The 8,723-nt window shown below is 38.3% G+C and overlaps 1 pseudogene across 1 annotated transcript; it reads left to right on the forward strand.

Moving 5' to 3' along the window:
• Positions 1 to 1,920: 1,920 nt before the first annotated feature.
• Positions 1,921 to 5,959, forward strand: LOC143568234 (protein LIKE EARLY STARVATION, chloroplastic-like; annotated as a pseudogene). Its single transcript, XR_013141544.1, has 6 exons — positions 1,921 to 2,112; positions 2,207 to 2,239; positions 2,358 to 2,468; positions 2,937 to 3,580; positions 3,669 to 3,856; positions 5,360 to 5,959. The product of XR_013141544.1 is annotated as a protein LIKE EARLY STARVATION, chloroplastic-like (transcript).
• The last annotated feature ends 2,764 nt before the right edge of the window (positions 5,960 to 8,723 follow it).

The raw sequence follows: 8,723 nt of genomic DNA on the forward strand, positions 1-8,723 counted from the left end.
AAACGTTTTTTTACAAAGGTTAACCTATCTCTCCTTATCTTACTCACAATTAGACGTGCACAAAACGGGTATTTTTTAAACCCGATATAGTCGGGTATTTGACCGGTTCCTCCGGGTTTTTTTCGCGTTTAGGGTAGGGTAGGGTCGGGTTTTGATCGGGTATTTCCAGTTCCGTGAGAAATCTTATACCTGATCCTACCCGCGGGTCGGGTACGGATAGAAACCGGTTCCGGGTCGGGTTGAACCCGACCTTTTGTGCACCTCTTCTAACAATATATATGTGGTCCCACTCTCATATTTTATATAAATGGGTTCCCATAAATCCACACCCAATTACCTAGATCTGCCCATGAATAATGACTATGGTATGTACCGAATAAATTCTTTTACCATTATTATTACTATTACTAATATAAATAAATTAGAACTTTGGTGACGCAAGTGTCCTATTGGTCACTTGGCGGCACCGTATTAGTCCGCGAATTTTTTTGTTTTATTTAGTTCAGTTACCATAATGAACGAAAGGGAGACCGACAAATGTCAATTTGTTTTTGTTTTACTTCTGGTACCATATTGAAGCTGACTGAAACCGATCAAATTCGAGTAAACTCGCCTCTTCAACGCATGTGACTGACTATGCTCGGGTTTACCAACGCACAACTTTATCATCCAACCCCCCCCCCCCAAAAAAAAAACAAAAAAACAATTGGCCATTGGTCCATCTTCATATTTATATATATTTTTTTCATTTTTCAGCTCCAGTGCCGTAACGAGCGTAATTAAAACCGACCGAATTTGTGTCGAATTACAACACAATGACCGAGACTGACAACGCTTGTATTTTTCACAGCCCGGGTTTGCTGACCATATAAACCTCGTTTTAAATATTTTGTTTTCTTATATGTTAATTTGACGAATTAATTTTTTGGGCTTTAACGCTCAAACTTTACCAACGATATTTATACCCTAACGAATGTAACCGATACTGATTGAATTCGTGTCGACTCATCATTGTAACGCTTGGGTTTTACTAATGCCCGAGTTTCAACGTTGGAGTTTTACCCAGGCGCAATGCGCCGGGTAGAAGAACTACTTATATACAATTGAAGAATTTAGTGTCGCTAAGTTCTAATTGGACCACTTGACAGCACCGTAATGGTCATTTGTTTTTTTTGTTTCCTTTTTCTGTTTTTAGTTACGGTACCGTAACAACCGTAATTGAAGTTAACCAAACATCAATTTTTTGTTTTATTGTTTGTTTTAATTATGTACGGTAATGAACGTAGAGGAAACTGACCGAAGTCGCAGACTCACAACTTCAACGCTCGGGTTTTACCAACACCCAAGTTTACTGACTGACGACAACCCATTGACCCACCTCGATCTTTGTATTTCTTCCGTTTATTAAGCTCATAACCGTAACTGAAACCGACCGAATTCGTGTCGATTTACCTTCTCAATGCCCTGGACCGACAACATTTGGGTTTTACGACGATCTGAGTTTACCGAACAAATAAGCATTGAATATTTTGGTTTTATTTTCGATACGGTAACGTATGTAACTAAAACCGACTGAATTCACATCCAAAATACTCAACGCTTAGCGTGTGAGTTTGACCTAGCTGATAGGATTAAATCACTAGTTAGTTTTTAAAACCAGGAGAATGAGTTGTAGTGAGAACATGTTCACTCATTTATTCATTCCTTGAAATTCAAGCAAATGTTTATGTTTTTTTTATTTCTCTTTCTATTGATATTCATTTCCAAGATCACACCATGATCATCTAGAACCACCATGGCTTCCAGACTTGACATTACCTTCACCTTCACTCCACGTCACATATTCCTCCACCCACCGGCGACCCTGTTGTTGTTCACATTGGACCCGTTCGTGTCAACAAGATCACGGAGAATAAAGAAAATGATGATTTGGAGATGAAGAGCAGTGAGTTTATGAAGATATTGCAAGTGCCTAAAGAGGAGAGGGATAGAGTGCAGACCATTCAGGTCATTGATCGGGCCGCTGCTGCCATTGCGGTTGCCACTACGCTGCTGAAGATGAATGCTGCCGAGGATCAATCCAATCGGCAACAGGGTAATTCTTGTTTTGATGTATTGAAATTCATAATAATAATTAACAAGGAACTGTGATGATGAATTCGTGTCCTATGTTATATGCTACTTCTATAGTTTTACAATGTTCTAGAACTCGTTAGGCCGTGGGATACTGATTAGGGATGTAAACCGTTTCGAGCTCTTTTTCTAAAGCTTCATGACTCGTTTTTTCAAGATCAGGCTTGGCTCCTTTATTATTTATGTATATATGTTTTTAATTATTTTTATATGTTTTGAGAAAGACCTTAAACGAGCACAGACTTGGCTCAAGATCGTGGAGTACTTTAAATGAGCCAAAGCACGGCTCGAGCTCGGTTGTGCAGTATGAAATTGATACATTGAAGTCCAAAAAGGTAAAACAGTAAAATACACAAGGCAACTCGTTAAGACTCGACGAGCCTAAACGAGTTTCCCATACAAGGTTCTAGCTTGGGTTAAACGAGCTTTATTTGAGGCTTGGGCTTGATTCGAGCCTTTTGTCAATTCGATTTCGAGTAGCTCGTGGGCGTTAGGTTCGTTTGCACCCATAGTCCCGGCTAGAGATTATCAGGATTGAAATTTTATATCTAAGTTTTCAAAATTAAATTTTACTTGTAATATAAATTTTCAAATACTTCAAAGATTTTGACCACATATGACCGATTTTGATCGAAATTTGACCGACTACCAATTATTGTGACCGATTAGCTGAAATTTAGTCGGTAACTCACCAAATACCGACTGGTAGCCGATCTTTACAACAATGAGGGTTTATTTTCTCACCATTTTGTGTTATATGTAGTTTTACCGCTATTATTTTACTTTTGTTTTGCTGTTGTCAGTTGTCACACTTTCTATTACCGCTACGAGTGAGTTTATACCAGGTATGTCTGTTTGTTTGTAACTGTATAACATTCCTGCTTTTATCAGGTTCAGCCAGTATCGGAACACCAGGTCCCAATTTCTGGTCATGGATACCGCCTTCTGATTCAAACGCAGACGATGAAGCCAACTCAGCAGCATCAAGCACACGAACGTCACCATATCCCAATCAACCAAACCCTGTGATGGAGTTAGAACCTTCCATAACCCATCTGTCTCTACCTTTCGAAAGCAAAACGTACAATCCCTCACTTCCACCGTTTCAGTCACTAATGGAGGTCGAAAAACAGGACGTTTTTTGACAAATCCAGAAGATGCAGCTCATGCACTTGCTGAAGTTGATGTTGATTCAGTGTCGTCTCATGGGGCTAATCCTGAAGGGTCAAAATGGTGGAAAGAAACCGGGACGGAAGTGAGAGCAGATGGAGTTGTTTGCAAGTGGACGTTGACTCGGGGTGTTAGTGCTGGTAAATCGGTTGAATGGGAAGAGAAGTACTGGGAAGCTGCTGATGAGTTTGGTTATAAGGAACTCGGGTCTGAAAAGTCGGGTCGTGATGCTTCTGGGAACGTTTGGCGTGAGTTTTGGAAAGAGTCAATGTCAGAGGTATGGAATCATGCATTGTTTCGACAAATGCTGACTGTGTATTATAGTTATACATTTATGCGTTGTTTTCATCATTGTTTATGTGCAGATTGAAGGGTGTTTGCATATTGAAAAGACTGCAGATAAATGGGGAAAGAATGGAAAAGGTGACGTGTGGCAGGAAAAATGGTTTGAGCATTATGGTGCCGGTCAAGCCGAGAAGTGGGCTCATAAGTGGTGCAGCATTGACCCGACCACAAAGCTAGAGGCGGGTCATGCTCATGTTTGGCATGAAAGGTATTACATTACAATCGCTTATTTCATTATTTGACTTCTTTTAACATTGGTTAATTATAGTATTTATGTGTGTTAATAACGTCATCTTTACCTGAACTCGACCACCCGTATACTTATAGATTAATATCATACATACCCTTACAAACTTGAAAATTTTCATATTTACCCAACTTAAATAATTTTTACCTAATGACCATTCTACCCCTTTTCATTATTTATGTTTTATTTGTTGGATTTTGATTGACATCAATGATAAGCAAGTGAACTGAATCGTGAATCGTCGCCTCTCCTCTTCTCTTCTGTAGATAGCATATTTTTTGAACAATCAAATATGTATGTTCGAATCAAATAATCGAACTCGAATGTATGTATGCTATAAAAGAAAGCAAAAAAGGTTAATTATAATATTTTGAGAAAAATAATGTTTATGGTAAAAAGTTAAAAAGGGATAAATATAAAAAAGTTGAAGTTAAAGATGGGCATATATGAATTTTATATATTTTTTCGTTTATTAAGTTGTTCGTGCTCGTTGGTTTAACTTTAACCAAAAAACAATTAAACAATAAAACGAACAGATTTTGTGTTCATGTTTGTTCGTTAAGAAAGTGAACATGTCCGTGCTCATTTGTGTTCGTTCGTTAATAGTATAAACGGATGGTTTACGAACAAACATAACTGAACATAGATGAATTGATGAACGAGCGTAACTGAACTAAAACCAGTTAAAAGCTATAGAAGAACAATGTGTTGCCTGAAAAATTATTAAACTAGACTAAGTTGTAATTGGTCAAAAGTTTTAAATGAATATATTAACAAGCATACATAACGAACTCAATCAAACATAAACGAACGAGAATCATCATCATCATCATCATCGTACTCAGTATATCCCACCAATAGCAAAGCTATGGTAGGGTCTGAGGAGGGTAAGATGTAGACAGCCTTACCTCTACCCCGTAGGAATAGAGAGGTTGCTTCCGGTGAGACCCCCAGCTCGATGGTAGTTTTGCATCAAGCCTTGGACATAAGGCACATAACACTCAACCATTGGGACACCGGCCGATTGGTGCATGTACCGTTGTCTTTCGGCTATCAACGCTACCACATGATGCCTGATTAACCTTCCGCCACTTTTAACGTTATTTTCACGAGATTAGTAAAATAACGTCAAAATTAGTGCAATTTCACTTTAGCCCACCTGAGGGTTCACACATATACACATTATATGCGCGCACCCAAGCAGGGCATTATAAACGAACGAGAATATAAACAAATTTAAATGAATAAAGATAAAGGAACATTCAGAAACATAGATGACCCAAGAGTGCATGTTTGTGCTTGCTTGTTTAACTTTAACCAAAAACACAATAGAACATTAATTATTAAACAAACGGGTTCTTTAGTTCGTGTTTGCTTGTTTATTAAATAAATGAACATGAAAGTCCAGTTCGTTTACAGTTGTATATATGAGTTAACACAGAGACATGTTTGATGATGTGGCAGGTGGGGTGAGAAGTACGATGGACAGGGTGGCAGTGTGAAGTACACAGACAAATGGGCCGAGCGTTCAGATGGCGACAGGTAGGGCGACAAATGGGACGAGCATTTTGACCAAAACGGGCATGGTGTGAAACAAGGAGAAACATGGTGGGAAGGTGCGCATGGTGAACGATGGAACAAGACCTGGGGTGAAGGTCACAACGGCTCGGGTTGGGTCCACAAGTATGGCAAGAGCAGCTGCGGTCAACACTGGGACACACATGTTCAGCAGGAAACTTGGTATGAGAGGTTTCCTCATTATGGGTTCTACCATTGCTATGAAAACTCGGTCCCCTTGCGTCAGGTTAAGAAACCTTCTGAGTCATAAATGCTTGTACTTTAAATGTTGTTGAGCATGTATGTATACTAGGACATTATCCGGGAAATAATGCAACTAACAATACATAAACCGGATCTGTTAAGTTAAATCAGTTTCGTAGAAGTATGACAACCTCATAAAAGTCAAATCATTGACTGCTCGTCTGGTTTGTTATTTTGATGATGAGTCGATTTTTCGTTTTCTTTGAACACTTCTATTAATGACTGTAAGTATGCCGATTTGCTGGTATAAGCTACTGCCATGACTTTGGGTGTGTATTTGAATGTAATAAAACCCAAGTCAGACAGTTATGACTACATACAATTTAATATCTATGTTTAGACTTTAGAACCCCATTTTTTAGTCAACACATGGGTGCGTGTGACTTAAAACGGGGAAACTCCAAACACCAATATGTCTTGTGCTTCGTGTTTAAATTTAAAATTAATTCTATACGCCGTCATTTAAGTTTTACCATTTTATCCTGAATTACTGTAGATTATCCTAAGAGGGGACGTAGATTATCCTAACAGGGTCAGTTCTTTCGGTCACCCTAAATTATTTTAATTTTTAATTAAAAGTTAATAATAAATTATAAACTTTTGATAACACAAAAATAAAAAAATATATAAAAGCGTATATATTTCATTTGAAAAGTACATAAATAAATATATGATACATTATTCATTAAAAAATATATGAAAAAAAGTATTATTCCCAATTTTCTCGGCTTTTAACTTTTGTTTTCATTTCTAACGTACCAAAGAGCGTATATTTTGTCATTTCGAATACACTTGGTGCACGGTATGATCTGTTGATTCTTTCTATGACACAAAATACTTGTAAACTCGTTGCCAAAAACGCAACATACGTTGGTTCATACGGTCCAAGTCTTTGAAAAAATGGACCCAAGCCTTTGTCAATGTCACTTTGATAGAACCCAGAAAACGTACTATTTAATTTATTGAAATAATAACATAGTTGGCCCGATTCGAGAGGGGCTAATCTCCAATTTAACCATTTCGAGATGGTAAGTCTCCAAATACAAGATAAACTTGATAATAAAAAAAACAAGACATGAAGAAAGAGACCCTAGGCCTATTTATTCTAAATAAGTGTTCGAAATTTTCCCATAATTTTAGCCCTTGACCTTGACTCCCCTAATCAAGCCTTTGACTATGACTTCTTGACTTTGACTCTCCATTGAATACTTATCAATACTTCCCGCCCGGTTAAACGACTTGTCCTCAAGTCGGAAAGAAGGAAATTGACTGCCAAGCAATAAGCCACTCAATGGTGGTTGCACCCGCTTCATAAACCCGGTTCATTGAACATGGCTGATCATTGTGTCTCCAGCTTGGATTTGGTAGCCAAGCAATAAGCCATTCAATTGTATGCTTACCAGTTACATAGATCCAAGAATAAGCTGAAACGGAATGTTGTCGGAGGTAAATTTCCCAAATTATAATATCTGGAAGGACCTTAAGTGTGACGAATACCTTTGATGAGGGCCTTGCAATAGGTCCGTAAGCCATGCCACAAGGAATTGATAAATTGTTTGTAACTGCCTGTAGGCTGATTTCAAGAAAATTGTCCTCGTGATTCTCTGGCTCTTCCTTTGCTGGACAAGTCTGATTTTCTTCTTCTTCTTCTACAGGCTCTAGCATTTTAAATGTTTCTGCTTTACATCGGTGACCCGTACTTGAAGGTGTAAAGGAAACAGGTAAATTGCTATTGGACGTAATGGATAACGATCTAGCAGGAACCCGAGGGGACTCTGTTCTTAATCGGTTATGTCCCAACTTGGCTTCATATTCTGCAGCAAGTCTGAAAGCATTGTAAACCGTTCGAGGTTTATGAATCCGAACATCAATCTTCAACTCGTCTTTAAGCCCATTTAGGAACACCCCAAGTAGGCAGTGGTCAGGCCAATCTGACACTCGGGCAGACCGTTTGGTGAAATCCAGACTATACTCGCGAACAGTTCCAGTTTGTTTGATGCTGCATAAATATTCTTCTGGAGTTTGAAATTTTGCAGGGCCAAAACCGCTACCCGATTTTTCTTTTAAAAGGGCGTGTGATTTGAGCATTGCGACATCTTCTTTAAGAGACTCTAGAAATTCAAGTTTGGCAGCGATTGCTGCCAATTGAACATCAATAGACTCTAAATTCGATCCACTTCCATCTGGGCTGTTCCTGGTCGAGGATGCCATTCGATTTCCCGACAATGGAACCAAATGATAGAACCCAGAAAGCGTACTATTTAATTTATTGAAATAATAACATTGTTGGCCCGATTCGAGAGAGGCTAATCTTCAATTTAACCTATTCTAGATGGTAAGTCTCCAAATACAAGATAAACTTGATAATAAAAAAAAAAACAAGACATGAAGAAAGATATGACCCTAGTCCTATTTATTCTAAATAAGTGTTCGAAAATTTCCCATAATTTTATCCCTTGACCTTGACTCCCCTAATCAAGCCTTTGACTATGACTTCTTGACTTTGACTCTCCATGGAATACTTATAAGAAGGGTTAGTCTCCATATTACAATTACAATAGAACTTGATATACTTTAGATAACTTAGACTACCTAAAATAGAAGAGACCTAGCTTTATTTATACTAAAAAGGTCATAAGAAGTTTCTCCACTAAATACGCCTCTTGACTTCGACTCCCCTAATTCGGCCCTTGACTCCCCTAATTAAGCGACGTTGACTCCTTATAGATGAATTTGACTAGGTCCAATAAATATCTTTGACTTTGACCCGACCCTTCTTGTGTGATGGGTTCGTACCAATACTTCCGTCCCGCATAAAAGACTTGTCCGCAAGTCGATTCGAAACAGATCGAGGAGGTTCTTGTAGACCAGGATCAAAAACCTTGAATAATGACACCACCAATGGAGTAGCTGAATTTAGTTGCCAAGAATTTGGTGGTAAATGAGCTGTCATGAGTTATTGGAAGTTAACTAAAACCATCGTCCCAACTGTTGTCATTTGTAAATT

Source organism: Bidens hawaiensis, unplaced genomic scaffold (assembly GCF_021521415.1).
Source record: "Bidens hawaiensis isolate Kalapana, Puna unplaced genomic scaffold, B.hawaiensis_p1.1 tig00023849_1, whole genome shotgun sequence".
Taxonomy (NCBI): Eukaryota; Viridiplantae; Streptophyta; class Magnoliopsida; order Asterales; family Asteraceae; genus Bidens; species Bidens hawaiensis.